This window comes from Ambystoma mexicanum, chromosome 11 (genome assembly GCF_040938575.1).
Source record: "Ambystoma mexicanum isolate Mex_15411 chromosome 11, UKY_AmexF1_1, whole genome shotgun sequence".
Lineage (NCBI taxonomy): Eukaryota > Metazoa > Chordata > Amphibia > Caudata > Ambystomatidae > Ambystoma > Ambystoma mexicanum.
This window is the reverse complement of record NC_090934.1, coordinates 545,730,190-545,744,954: the sequence shown is the minus strand read 5'-3', so window position 1 is coordinate 545,744,954 and position 14,765 is coordinate 545,730,190.

Genomic DNA, 14,765 nt, shown 5'->3' with positions numbered 1-14,765 from the left:
CAAAGATTGCGAGAACATCATCTCTACGCAAAGTTAGAAAAGTGCGAGTTTCATCGTACCACTGTGGAGTTCTTAGGTTATTTCCTAACCCCAACCGGCGTTCAAATGGATACCAAAAAGGTGCAGGCAATTTTAGATTGGGCACCCCCTGCTAATGTGAAGGATATACAATCCTTTCTAGGATTTGCAAATTTTTACAGACGCTTTGTTAAGAATTTTTCAGCATTGGTTACTCCAATCACGAAGCTTCTTCGTAAGGGTTGCCCGTTTGTTTGGGATGCCTCAGCCGAACAGGGTTTTAATCGGCTCAAAAAGGCCTTCACTGACGCTCCGGTACTAAAACACCCAGACTTGTCCAGACCATTTGTGGTTGAAACGGACGCCTCCAGTTATGCTTTGGGGGCCGTTCTGTCCCAAAGGGATCCAATGACGGGTTTGTTACATCCGGTGGCCTATTATTCTAGGAAGCTGCTGCCAGCCGAGGTGAATTATATCATCGCAGATCGAGAACTGCTGGCAATAAAGGCAGCATTTAGCGAATGGCGGCATTATCTGATGGGTGCACGTCATACGATAACAGTAATCACGGACCATCGAAACCTACAATTTATCAAAACCGCCAAGACCCTGAGTCCACGTCAGCTGCGTTGGGCCATGTACTTCGCGGAGTTCGACTTTATCATCACATATAGGCCCGGAAACAGCAACCAGAAAGCTGACATCTTGTCACGCTATCCCGAGCCGACAATTCGAGAGGCGAACCCCACGCCCCAATCAATAATTCCTCCCGCTCATATTATTGGGGCGACCTCTGATTTCTTTGAAGGAATTCAGAAAGAATTCTCTATGCAAGAACTACACCATTGGTGCAAACAGGACCCTCGGAATGTAGTTCTTGCAGGGCTTCCCTACCACGCTCATGCTCTGTATTTGCCTACTGCGGCACTCCGGGAAAAGGCCATGTCGTGGTGTCATGATTCATCCCTTGTAGGTCATCCGGGAAGGTCAAAAACACAAGAGCTGGTGGCTAGATACTTCTGGTGGCCGAAGTGGCGACAAGATGTTCAGCAACACATATTGAAGTGTGACACCTGTGCCCGCAATAAGGCCAGTCACCAAAGACCTGCAGGCCTTCTGCGTCCTTTACCAACTCCAGACGTACCATGGCATACTGTAACCATGGACCTCATTGTGGATCTCCCGCCGATACAGGGTTACACGTCAATATTGGTTGTAGTAGATACCTTTTCAAAAATGGCCCATTTTATTCCTTGCAAGGGAGTCCCAACCGCTAGTGCAATTGCAGAACTCTTCCTGCAAAACGTCATTCGCCTACACGGGCTTCCACACCATGTTATCACCGACAGAGGCCCACAATTCATTTCACGATTTTGGCGTGAATTTTGTAGGATCGTTGGGATGGAAGTCCATTTGTCATCCGGGTATCATCCCGAGACTGACGGCCAAACTGAGCGTGTAAATCAAGGGCTCGAGCAATACTTGCGTTGCTTTGCTGCAAGCAGGGAAACCACTTGGGTCCAGCATACTTGGTTAGCTGAACTAGCCTACAATAATGCCTTACACACGTCCACCAAAAAGACTCCCTTTTACTGTCTTTATGGACGACATCCACGTATTCTTCCCATAGCTGTCCCGTCCTTAGAAGTGGAATTGCCCACACTAGCGGGACAGCGGATAGAAATTGAGCAAGTTTGGAAGGAGGTACAAGGTAATCTCGTTAGAGCAAAAAACTCTTATAAGTATTATGCAGACAAAAACCGCCGTGCCAGTCCTCCCTATCATGTGGGTGACAAGGTGTGGCTTTCCACCCGCAATATTCGATTGGATGGTCCCCGGAAATTACAGCCCCGCTACTTAGGCCCATTCCCAATTGTACAGATCGTGAATCCAGTTGCAATTCGATTGGAATTACCCCCCAAATGAAAATTCATCCCACATTCCACACGTCCCTGCTAAAACCTGCCCCGCATGGAACTCCCGTTAAAAAAAACCCCCCGATAATTGTTCACGGGGAACCTGAATATGAGGTACGTGCAATTTTGAACTCCAAAAAGAGCACGAACGGCCAATTGTATTATTTAGTGGACTGGGTGGGGTATGGACCTGAAGAGCGCTCGTGGGAGCCCTCACATCACGTTCATGCTCCAAGATTGTTGCGCACTTTCCACAAGAATTATCCAGATAAACCCGGAGGGCCTACCTTCCGTGGGAGGGGGAGTGCTGTCAGGACCAAAGCCAAGACCAAACCAAGACAAGGGGTGCAGAGGGGCATGGTGGGGGCTGTGATGCACGTACAAGTTGGATCCAGAAAGCTATATCCATTTAAAAGGCTGCTGTGCCCCTTTTGCAGAAAAGCAGCCTTCAAAAACTACAGCTCCCAGCAGAAGCAGTCTCCTGCCTACAACTCCCAGCATGCTCGGGGGCGCCACGGGCCAATCAGGAGTCCAGCAGGGTGTGGCACATCAACGCGCATGCGCAAGCCCCGAGGCACGGGGCTTGCGCTTGAGACTTCGGAAGGAGAGGACGTGCAAAGCCCAGCTCCTCCAGAATCAGTCGCGAGGGGCCCCGCCCCGCCGGAAAAGCAGTTCGGCCCCTCGCTCCTGCAAGATAAGTCTTTAACCCATCTTGGGGGATCAGAGGGATCGGGGGAGAAGCGCAGGGGGCTTAAGCCCGCAAATTCCTAGCCCCTGCGCCTACAGGAAAGATAAGTGGGCGTGTCCTAGGCGCGTCGCTAATCCGCGCTTGCATTCGTAGTGGGGAACTGAACCGTACCGTGTGTTCCCGCCTCCTGGAACCAGGGAAAACTCGGCGCACGGGAGGCGAAAACACATGGGCAAAAGTTACCGCGGCGGTCTGAAGGAAGACCCCTGTGGGAATTAACACTGGCATACTTTCCACATCAGGAACAAGTGGAAAAGCCCCAAAGAGTGGCAAACTTTGGCACACTCTAAAGCCCGTGATTTGAGCCCGGGTGGCAGCTAGAATGTTGTGTGTTTGTGCGTGTGAGGAATGAATGAGAAGGTTATGGGAATGCAGAGGCAACACCCTAACTTGTGTTATTTCTTTTAGCTTCTTGGACCAGCACTGAACACTACGGACCTGCCACAAGACTTGACGGCTTCATCATGGACAGGACACTGAAACCCAGAGCTAAGTTTGCATGCCAAGAAATGCTAATTAGTTGTGGACAGAATTAGGTGCATGGTTTAGACTTGTACGTTATTGAGCAGTGAGGGGGCCTAAGTCTGACTATGTGGAGGTGGTGTGCAAATAACTACTTGGTACCAAGTACAATCTAAAGTGTGCAACAATCAACCCTTCCATTCCCCGTCCTATCCACAACCTCTACCCAAACCTCAATCCGGTTTCCCTAAAATCCCCCAACCTATCCAATCAACGAGACCCTAACCCTCCTTCCCTGCTCTGGTCCGGGTAGCCTGCGTAAGCTTCGACTTGCAGGCTCCACGACCATAGTGGGGGTGGTTGGTACTGCGTCGCTCCTGCGCCTAGGACCAGAGTGTTCTGACACTCCTCCACAAAATGGGTCTTTTTAGGCCCTTTATTTCTCCTACCCGCCCTCTGTTCCTTAGGTTGCAGACTTTCTGGGGCAGGAGATTTTGGTTCCAGTTCCTGGGTTTCCAAGGCTTTTCACCAGTGGGGAAGGAAGCTTCCTCTAAGGCTTCACACCGCCCTCACCTTGTGCCTCCTCCTTTGGAACCGGTGGATTGCCAGGGTTCTCTCCCCGTCATTGCTCTGGAGTACCAGACCCTTGATTTGATGGGTTCTTGGCCGCCATGTTCATCTGAGGGTTCTGCTGAGCCCTCTACATGTGACCCAGATCCTGTGACAAGTTCTGGACCTGGCGCTCCAGTTGGGACACCCGCTATGGCTGGTACGGGGGTCGCTGGTCCATCCTGGGTGGATCACGGGAAGGGTAACTGTCCCTTCTCCCATAATTCCCTTGGTGGGGATAGTTCTGCTAACTCTCCACCCTTGGCCTCCCCTCTCCCGAATTGGGCTGTCTGGGCTCAGGAAAATGGGGAAAGAAAGAAGGGTTGTTTTGGGGGTTGAAGTTTGGCGGGTACCGGGGAAAGAAGCTCAACCCGGCATTTGGGGGATTACTGCCCTCCTGGGGAAAGTTAGGAGGGAAGTTTCCTGGGTTGGCAGCTATCTGGTTGGATCCTCCCCCCTTGGGCTGGGGGAGTCCACACATAGCCCAGGATGGGTCAGTTGCCCTTGTAACGGGGGCTTATATAATCAGGAGAGTTAGGGGTCCCATTTGTGGGATTACCTTTCTTGCTTACCTGTTTGGGATTGGCCCGAGGGCTTTTTGGGTCTTTGGTTAGGAGGATTTTGCACTGGAATATATTTAGGTCCCCCCATCTCCAGATCTAAATTGGGGGCAACCTTCACATCCGCCACCTTAGCAGCAGCAGGGGTGTTGGGTGGTTTGGGGGTTTTATTTGTATTTTTGTTCTCTACTAGTTTCTGCACTTCATAAATGCAAGTCACTTGTTCAATGACCCAGTCTAGGGATCTCTTCTCGTGAAAGTCCCTCATCAGCTGGGTCATGATGTATTTAGAATGTATTAATGAACTCCCTACTCTCTGTGCGCACCGTCCTGGTGGTCTGCGCAAAGGCACGTTTTAATTCTTGTACAAATTCTTGTGGGGCCTGCTCTTCCCCACACTGCAGGTTGTAGGCCACCTTGCACGCTTCTTGGGGGTTCCTATGTACCGAAAAATGTTTTAAGATGGCCACCCTATAGGTGGACCATCTTGAGTGGTTCTGATCCTCCAGCCCTGCAAAGAAACTGGAGTATTCAGGGGAAAATGTCCATTTGACATATTGAATGCAACTCTGGCTATCTTTCAAATGGAAAGTATCCATCATTTGCTCGTATAACTCGAGGTGTTCCCAAACTGAATACTGGGCATTTTTATGATAGGGAGTTATGACGCTCCTAATGGCCTTGATCTGTTTCAGGGGATCTTTCAGTAGGGCCCTCTTAATTTTGTTGGCCTTTTTGGTTTTAGTCACCCGTGTCCACTCATCCTCTGACTCAGAGGCACTGCTACAGGAGGTGGCTATCTGATCCTCTAGGCTCTCCCTGATTCTGCAAGCTTGGGAATGGCTTGCAGAATGTGGGGGCCTAGTTTCTTGAGACCTGTGGCACTCAGAAGAGTCTTTGACTCTACTTTGCTCCCAGGATTGGTTGAGTACCTCCCCGCACTCTCACTGCCCTAGCTGGGAAGAGGTCTTTAAGATACTCTTTGTGGGCCTAGTTTAATGGAGTTCCCCACCAAATATTACAGACTGATCCTTTGGTAGACAGTATTTTTGAGGATTCAATTCCCTTCTTTTCTCCTCACTGGAGTCTTCCTGATCAGAGAGGCTAGCCCTAACATTTGGGAATCTGTACAGAGATGCCCGCCCAACCATTTCTGGGAGGTGCTGATCTGTCAGTCCCATGTTGCTAATTCTGATGAAGTCTACCATCCCCGTGGCCCTTGGTTCATATGAGCCAGTGGACATGAGGGTGGCAGAGTCCATGGTACTGAAGGGGTTAAACTCTCTGATGACAGGGGTCCTGATGTTATGCTCAGGGGTTTCTCTGACTCTTTTGCTCCTCTATTAAGGCCTTACTAGTCTCAATGATTTGCTCTTGCATGGCTATCTGTTTGTGGAGCCTATCATTCTTTTCACAGCAAGCCTCATTGTCTCTCTGTGGTTCCTGCCTGGATTGGAAATACTGGGCCAATTTTTTGCTGCAGGAGACTCACCTCCTGAGTTTTGTCATTATTGGTCTGAGTGTTCTTTGCCAGAGCATCCTCCACCCGCCTGGTGTGCTCTAGTAGCTTCTCATATTCAGTTTTAACTTCACTAAACTCCTGGGCCAGCTTTCTTTCTTCTAACTTAGTTTTTAATTGGCTGACTTCCTGGCCTAAGGCGTTCCTCTCCTGACTTAGAGTGCCCTTCTGTTCAGCCAAGTCATCCCTCTGTTTTTTAAATGCACTAGATTTCTGGCGCTCCTCATCAAATTCCTCTTGAGAGTGGATAACTTTAATAATTAATTCATTATTTTCCTCTTTCAAGGATTCTATGTGGTTCTGTAAAGTGACTATCTGTTCTGCGCATGCTCTGTTGTAATTTAACTGTTGTGCCAGCTTCTGTTGATTCTGTTTTAAAGAGTCAACTCTTTCCTGATACTCATCTTTCAGTGTCTGTGATTTGGTATCTTGCTCTGCTTTGCAACCTTTTGCTGTAATTTGGTAATATACTGCCTAGCCTCTGTTTCTGTTTCTCAGCTCTTCTGGACCCTCTGCTCTGCAGAGTCCAGATTAGTTTGGATTTTCTGCAGTGTTTCCCCTTGCTTCTTTGCAGTATCTATGATGTCTGTATGCTTTTCCTGTATTACTCCTATGTGGAGGTACAGGTAGGCCGCTATTTTGGCAATTTTACACTGCTCCTCTTTTATTTTTGGGTTCATGTACAGTTCGCTAAGCGTTTGGTGTAATGGACCCTTGTCTTGCCATGTATCTAGGTCTATTGCAGTGACTTGTTGTTTTATTTCCTGTAACCATACCTGTTCATCCTGTTCTGGCCACTCACCCCTGACAAACAGTTTGTGCAGGAAGTGTTCCCTAGCAATATTAATTTCCACTGGGGTCGCCATCTCAGAAATATCAATTTCTTTATAGCTTATTTCAGGGTTAATTTACTTTTGCAAACAGGCCCAATTTTTTGGAGTATTTCTTTTGAGGGGTGCTTGTACAGTGAAGCACAGTACGCCAACCCAGCAAGGTGTCTGTACCCTGCAGGATAGTATGCCGTGGTAGACTGTCACGTGTGGTATTTCAATTCAGAATCGTGGCATGAGCCCCCAAGCTGTAAGGGATTTCAATCAGGCACTCAACCAGGTCTCGAATAGCATGTAGCGTGCGATGAAACCCTTATTTATTTTTGTCTATAAGTTCAATATTCTGAAGGATATACCACTCACATCACACCCGTCTCAAAATACCCCCCAGGTCACACTGAACCAGGAATCAGGCCAGTTTGTAAATGTAACGATGTATTTATTTATTTCATATTCAAATCACACATAAGTTCAATATATATATATTTGGGGCAGCAATCGCCCAAAGGGTGACAATACAATTCAAAAATAAGTAAAGCAACTGAATTCACTTATACTAATGCAGAATAAAAACACAGGAAATAGAAAAGTTTTGCTTTGTGCACAGATGGCGTTTAGGTTAATAGTTCCCCCTGCAAAGTTTTGTTTAAATACAAATGAGCAATCCTACACCAATGTAAGTAACCAGCAGGTATTCAGGAATGAAAGACAAGTTCTAGAGTTTATAAGCAATCTTCACTCCCCAAACAAGAGAGAAAATCGTTTTGCCATTTTAATCCGGAAACAGAAACACTTTTGAACTGGGTTTCACAGCTAATTTTCTGATGCAGCTGGCAGGCAGGGAGGTCTGGATTCCTCTGACTGCCTGGAGAATCCATGATTTCAGCATACTTTTCTTTCAATAATTCACTGGGGAAAATGACTGAATTTAGCGCCAAAACAGCACTTTGAAGATTGCCATTGGTTAGTAAGCTGTATTGAAGGACATTTTCGGATTATAGCCCACTTCTGTGGCATTGATTCAAGTGACAGGTGACAGATGACAGCAGCCTTTACACCAACGTTGCCTGTGTGTGTGGCAGGGTGTGCAGCTCTTTTGTTGTTTATGCACCATGCGCAATTTTTCAGATTTGGTGCGCACCGGGGTTATCGCCTCCAGTTTTGGCAGTTTTCTTTCCCCTTTGGCAAAGCGGTGCAGTGTTGCGCATTGGTGTGGATAAAAATATTCCACAGGACCCAGGACCTCAATCCAAGCAACTGTAATATTAGCATAGAGAGAAGATGGGAAGGAAGAGGTAAAGAAGAATGTCTTGAGGAGCTTCTGGAATTTAAGGAAGTCCTGCTCAAGGCGCAAAGGGAGGGGGAGGCTTCAAAGTAGGGAGCCAGCTGAGGAAGGTGATCGACCTCCTGCCCTCTGTTGAGCAACACGCTTTACACACAAAGAGTTGGTGCCAAAGGAATGTAGAGGTCTGGAGGAAGAGTATTTAGTGAGATAGATTTGAAGATAATGAGCTCCCCGTGCCCAGACAGCCTTGTGGATAATCCAGAGGGATTTGAATTTAATACGAGCAGCAACCGGGGGCCAGTGAAGACTTTTTAGGGCAGGAGAGATGCAGTCCCTGGGTTTAAGGCCAAGGATAAGTCTTGCTGTCCTATTCTGGATTAGCTGGAGAGGTTGCAGAGTGGAAGAAGGTAGATTCAGGAGGAGGCTGTTGCAATAGTCAAGCCTAGAGAGAACCAGGGCTCGGGTAACGTTGAGCCTCTGTGGAAAAGTGAGAAAAGGGAGAGTTTATCTGAGAAGGAATAGCTGAAAGTGGGACTTCTTGGCAATGTCCTGAGTGTGAAGGAGGAAGAGGAGAGAGGAGTCAAAGATGACCCCAAGGTTTCTGGCTTCAGAGGAAGGAGCAGAGGGGGAGTCCATGGAGGAAGGCCAGAGTGAAGGGAGAAAGTGGGAGCAGGGGTCCCGATGGGAAGTACCTCCTTTTTACAGGCGTTGAGGCAGAGATCGTTAGAAGTGCTGCAGGACTGAACGGCTAATAGGCAGTCGGGGATGATGGAAGGTTCACGGGAGTCAGCAGAAAGTTTGAGAAAGAGTTGAGTGTCGTTGCCATAACACTGGAAATTGGGGGAAAAGGAGAAGATGAAGCATGCCAGCAGTGTAAGGTAGATTTTAAAGAGCCAAGGGGAGAGGATAGAACCTTAGGGGACGCCACAGGTGGAGAAGGAAGTTTCAGAGGATAAGGTGCCCAGGATGACTTGGGACGAGCGGTCAGTTAGAAGGATGCCAGCCAATCCAGTCCCGATCCGAGATTCCAAGGGTATCGTGGAGTCTTTGTATGAGAATGGAACGGTTGACAGTGTCATGTATTGCATGCAAGCAAGGCGGCAGGTGTTGTTAGATACTCCTGGAGCCCACTGGAGTGTTTACGTGGAGCATACCCTAGACAAAGCAAACATAAACATGTCACCAGATTTATGGATTTAGCATACATTCTTGCGAAACGACGGATCACAATGTCATGGAAATCTCCGAAGGGCCCCCACTATAAACTCTGGCTCCACGATTTTTAAACCTGGTGTGAGGCGGAGACAAAGATCTGGGCACAATCAGTATAGACTCAAGATGATAGCCTCACTGTTACTTTGGAAGCCTGGAAATCTTTGGTTGACGCCATGTTCCAACCGTCAGATGACAAACCGCCATGAGAGCCCAGAATAAGTGAAAGATGCAGTTGATACACAACAAAGGCGCCCAAGACCTCCAGCCCAGGTGCACACGGTTGAGGGGTAACCCTCCTGGAAAACACCTTAATACTGTCCAACTTTATTACAGCCCCTGAATTGATGGGTCGCCCCACACTTGACTGGTTGATGAGTCTGTCTTTGTATGGAACGTTTGTTTGTTGTTTAGTATAATATGTCTTATAGGCCATATTGTCCTGCTGCTGAACAAATAAGCAGGAATATGATCGTATCATGGCCAGCTCCTGATAATCAGTGGGCTATTAACCCCTGGCTGTATGTCTTTGTGTCCATTATGAAGTATACAGCCCCAGGTCCCCCATACTGTTTTCTGCTTTAAGCATGGGGGCGGGGATCTGAATCATCATGTTGAAATCCCCACCCACACATCTTCAGCAGCTTTGAGTACCCAAAACTAAGTCTCTCATTTTGTCATTACATTGGGGCCCCAATTCCCACCTCCCAACCAGACGTCATTAATGGGCTTTTACATCATAGACTCATTTTGATGGGGTCGGCAAATGTGCAAGGGTCCATTCACAACCCAGAATGGGCGCTTCTAAAAGCCGCAAGGGCGCTTAGCTTTTCTGAGCTATTGTTGTCTTCCGCCTCTGTTTTCTTTCTGCGTGACTTTTGGTCCCGAAATTGGTAGCAGATGTCGAGCAGCCGTCGAGCCCACTTTTTCTTTGTAGTTTCCCTCACTTCCGCAGCCCTGGTCATTGTAAAACAAGACTTAAGAGCCTTTCACAGCCAAAAGCAAAGCATACTTAATGTTATAAAGGTCGCCCTTTAGGGGATCGTTACAGAAGGAAAACGTGAGCTGTGCTGGGGGTGTACTATGCAGTGAATTAAAGCTTCCTTCTATAGTGGTTATTCTGTTTCTACACTTCATTGGTTTGATTAGGTAAGCATTATTATTTTTAATTATTATTATTATTATTATGAGGGTATACAGTTTCATCGATCGCCAGTATATTTTTCAATGAGTTTTTTGCCGAAAATGTTTCAATGACAAACTCATCGAAGAATATAGGGGCAGGGGTTAGGGGATGTAAGGGTTAGGCGGTAGGGAATAGGGTGTAAATAGTACAGGAGGGGGTTCTGGGTGGGGGAGAGCGCCTCAAATATAAAAACTAAAATCGATGTGTTTTTTCAGTAAAAAGGTTTCAGCAAAAAACTCAGAAAAAATAACTGGGGATGAAACACCATAGAACCCAGCATGAGATGCCAAGGGCATTATTGCATGATGATCGAAAACAGCAGATCACGGATATTGCCACAAATGACAGCACCAAAGATATACACGACAACGCCACTGATGACATCACCACTGATTTCGCGGATGCATGGAAATGCACCATGGAGTGAACAGAATTGGACAATTCACTGCAGGTAGGTAAACCCCACACTTTACGTCTGAAGTGGCTCACAATGTGGATCACAAACTGGCTTCGAAAACTGTCTGCAGCTTGTAATCTACTACTCGACCTATCGCAACATGCAACTTTTCATTGCATTTGTAATCTACTACTCGACCTATCACAGCATGCAACGTTCATTGCATGGACATCAACCACGAAGTGCACAGCAAACGCATGCCAGTAGCAAGATGAACTGTCTGTGGCTGTTTCATATGGCCCCTGCTTGGGGGAGGCGCAGAACAAAGGCCACAGATGATGGCTGCTAGCTGCTGTCCGTACATGGATGCATACCATGCGGTGAACATACGTGCAAAAAGTATCTACAAGAAGTGCACACATCTAAACAACTCTCTGCATTGAAGTAAGTTCCACAAGAATATTTTTTATTGGTTTTTACAACCTTAAAAAAGAAAAGAATACAAAAATACATTTCTCTTTTGCCATCTCTTCTCTTCCTAGGCAGCTTCTTTCTTCAGTGAATAAAGCCTTTCAAATCAGTCATACAGGGACGATTGTAAGCGCATTCTTCAATTAGGATCTGAATGTATTGTCTTTACGTACAAGTCGTCCTTTAGAACACGGAGAAAAGCAACTAGTGCATGTAAGGCGGGTCTATTTGACCCATCAAACAAGGCTCCCCACCAATCCTCAGCAGACAGAGTTTGATATTTACTGATGACTGGGCCAAAACATTTTCTCCTTTTTTGTTCTAGCCCAGGGCACGACATCGTCAGATGTTTTAGAGTCTCTTTGTCAATTTTACAGAAGCGACATAGTAGACCTGAATTGGCATACTGAGACCAAAAACTTAGAGGCTCCTTAGTAGGCAGTGCGTTAAGCCTAAAGTGTATATATAGGGCTCTCGGGTGTTGATCTGGAAAGCAGGTTAGATAGGCTTGTGGCTGACCATACGCTCTAGCTTCACCAGGAGCCTCCTTCATCGTCTTTGATTCTGATCTTAACGTGCATGTATTGATCCAGTCAGCTCTCCACATCTTCCTCTTGGCCAGATCTGGATTTTCAATCAAGGTCTGTACAGTGATGTCATTTGTTTTTAGTACCTCAAGACATAGCTTGTTCCATTGAAAAAGGATAATTTGTGTTTTTTCTGTGTCTGGTTTGTGTAGTGTACTGATTTGAGGCAGAGGATTCTTTTGCATCGTTTTCCTAAACAGGCTTAATAGATTCCAGGCGACTCGGGCTTGGATTGAAATATAGCCGAGTTCGAATCTTATGCAGGCCATTGAAGTCCCCTTTGTAAAGTGTAGAACTCTGGTTCAAAAAATATTTACAAGTGTGTTCCACACATCTTGTCCGCATCCTAAGGCATGTTCCCCACCATATATCAATGCAGGCACCACATTTTGTTTGAAGAAAACGACAGTCGGTTTTAATGAAAATTTACAAAAAAATGTATTGATCAAGGACGCCTGGCATGCCAGCTGGCAGCATTTACTCTTCGTCACCTCGACCCAGGGTGCGTCGTTTCTGCTTGCACTGATTCTCATTCCTAAGTAGGTGGTGTTCTTCACTGTCTTAATCAGTTCTTTATCAAGGTACCAATTGAATTTCTTCTTGGTTCCATTCTTTCCTAGCAATTTTTCAAGGGCCAATATTTCACATTTTTGCTTATTTATGACAAGGCCATTCGCTGTTAGATACTTTTCAAGAATGGTGAGCTTGCGTTGAAGATGTATGGGTGTTAAATCCATAAGGATGAGGTCATCCGCATAAACAAGATAAGCAATATGGGTACCATGAATTTTTGGTGGAAAGGTAGTTGGATCACTGAAGATCTCTTTGATATCAGATATAAACAGATTGAAAATGATGGCTGCTAAGGAGCAGCCTTGTTTACCACCCCTGTGCATGCCATTGGGGGCTGATAGAGTGCCTTTGAGGTCTAGTCTGATCTTGATTGAAGTATTTGTGTGTAACTCATGAATGGTGGCCATCAGGCTGGGGGGACACTTCCACACACTCACTTTTTCCCATAGCAAATCCCTGTTTATGCTATCAAAAGCTTGTGATAGATCTATTAGAGCCAGGTAGACCTTGGAGTTGGACCGATGGGCTTCCATCTTCAATAGGCTTAATAACAGGAGATTCACACCACACGCCACCCCCTTGACGAATCCTGCTTGTCTTGGGTCTACCCGGTTTGATTCAGTAGACCACTTTAGGAGTTTCTGTTGCAAGAGGGTGGCATAGATTTTCCCCAGCACATCGAGCAGTGCAATGGGTCTGTAGTTTTTTGGGTTTCTTCTGTCTCCTTTTTTAAAGATTGGCACAATCACAGCAGTTTTCTACGATTTTGGTGTGTTACAACACTTAACAATTCTGTTAAACAGAATTGTACAGAAGTCTGAGCATTCTTCTGGGTGTCGTTTGATGGAGTAATTAGTAAGCCCATCCGAGCCAGGAGCTCTTGAGTCGTGCACATTCTTAATTACTTGCAAGATGTCTTCTCTATCGAATACAATCTCCCAGTGGGTCAAGGTGGACACTTCCCATTCTTTAGTTGAAACATCTTTGCAGAAGAGATTGGTATAGAGGGATGTCCACTCTGCCTTTGAGACCAAGTTTGCCTGAAGAGCATGTTGTGGAGCCAAAGTGGTATTTATCAGTCTCCAGTAATCCGCTGAGGTTTTGCTTGCCATTTTGGACAACATTAGCTCTGCATCATTTTGTGCCATGATGGCCTTATGTGACTTGAGCCAGTTCTTATATACTTGTTTAAGCAATCTTCTCTGCTCACACACATCAGCATTAGTGGTTCTTTGCAAGTATCTTAGATTACGTCGCAATGTTCTTTTTCGTTGGAGAATTTCTAAATCGAATTTGTGTTTGGGTACAAATTCAGCATGTTTTAGTTTGTTTTCTTTCTTCATATTGCGTCAACAAGTGATCATATTCAAGTGACTCGGAGTTCAATTGGAATCTAGAAGTAATGTGAAGTCCTCAGTTGCAAGATTTAGGCAAGTTCTGCCAGCTCCAGTTCTTACCACGTGAGGCCACAGCTCTTGATTGTGCTGAGTGTTGTTGTTGAAACTCAGAGTCACCATGTCGTGGTCCCTATGGGTCATTTTGGTGACCTCTAAGCTGGTAGTCCTCGTATGTATGTTTCCAGATACAAATATATAATCGAGGGTTGGACTTTGGTCACCTCTTCTCCACGTGGGTTAAGCTGGGATGTCACCCGGTGTTTGACCATTGAGCATCATTAACCCACAGACCCCCATTTCCATACACCATTGATGTGTAAAGAGCTCCTGGGAGTTGTTAGGTTTCTTTTTGCCACTGGGTAGATTTTGGTGTGTAAGGCAGTTGATGTTAAGATCGCCGCAAATAATCAGGTCAGTCAGGTTGCCCTTTTCCATTAGGTCATCGATGACAGTTGTAATTTGGTCAACAAAAGATGCGGCACCAGCAGCCAAGTCGTTCCACAATGCAGCACTTTCAACAAGTCACTATGTTCTGTACACCACCAACACAGCCCATAATCTATGCTGAATGCTATTGTTTATGCATTAGTATCACAATCTACCTACCTGACCGTTTTTTAAATGCATTTTGCATTGAAGCATATGAACAATATTCCTATTATAAAACACTTTCATGGGAGACCTTCCATGCATTTTATTTATTTTTGGAACCACAAATCTACATCAATGTAATTCTCTCCAAAATGTGACTTCATCGCCCCTATTTGTGCATTTAGAGCCACAGATTGGTGCATAAATCTGTGAATATGAAATCCACAAAATGCACTTTTTTTTTAGTTTAAAACAAATATTTGCATGTCAACCATGCTGTGGCACACCTTGGTGTCCAAGATGCCAACTCTGCTTGAAATTTTCTGCTTACACATGTTTTACCGCGGTGAGTTTTGCAGTTGTGAACTCAAATATATGTATTTAAATGTGGCACATAATCAAGC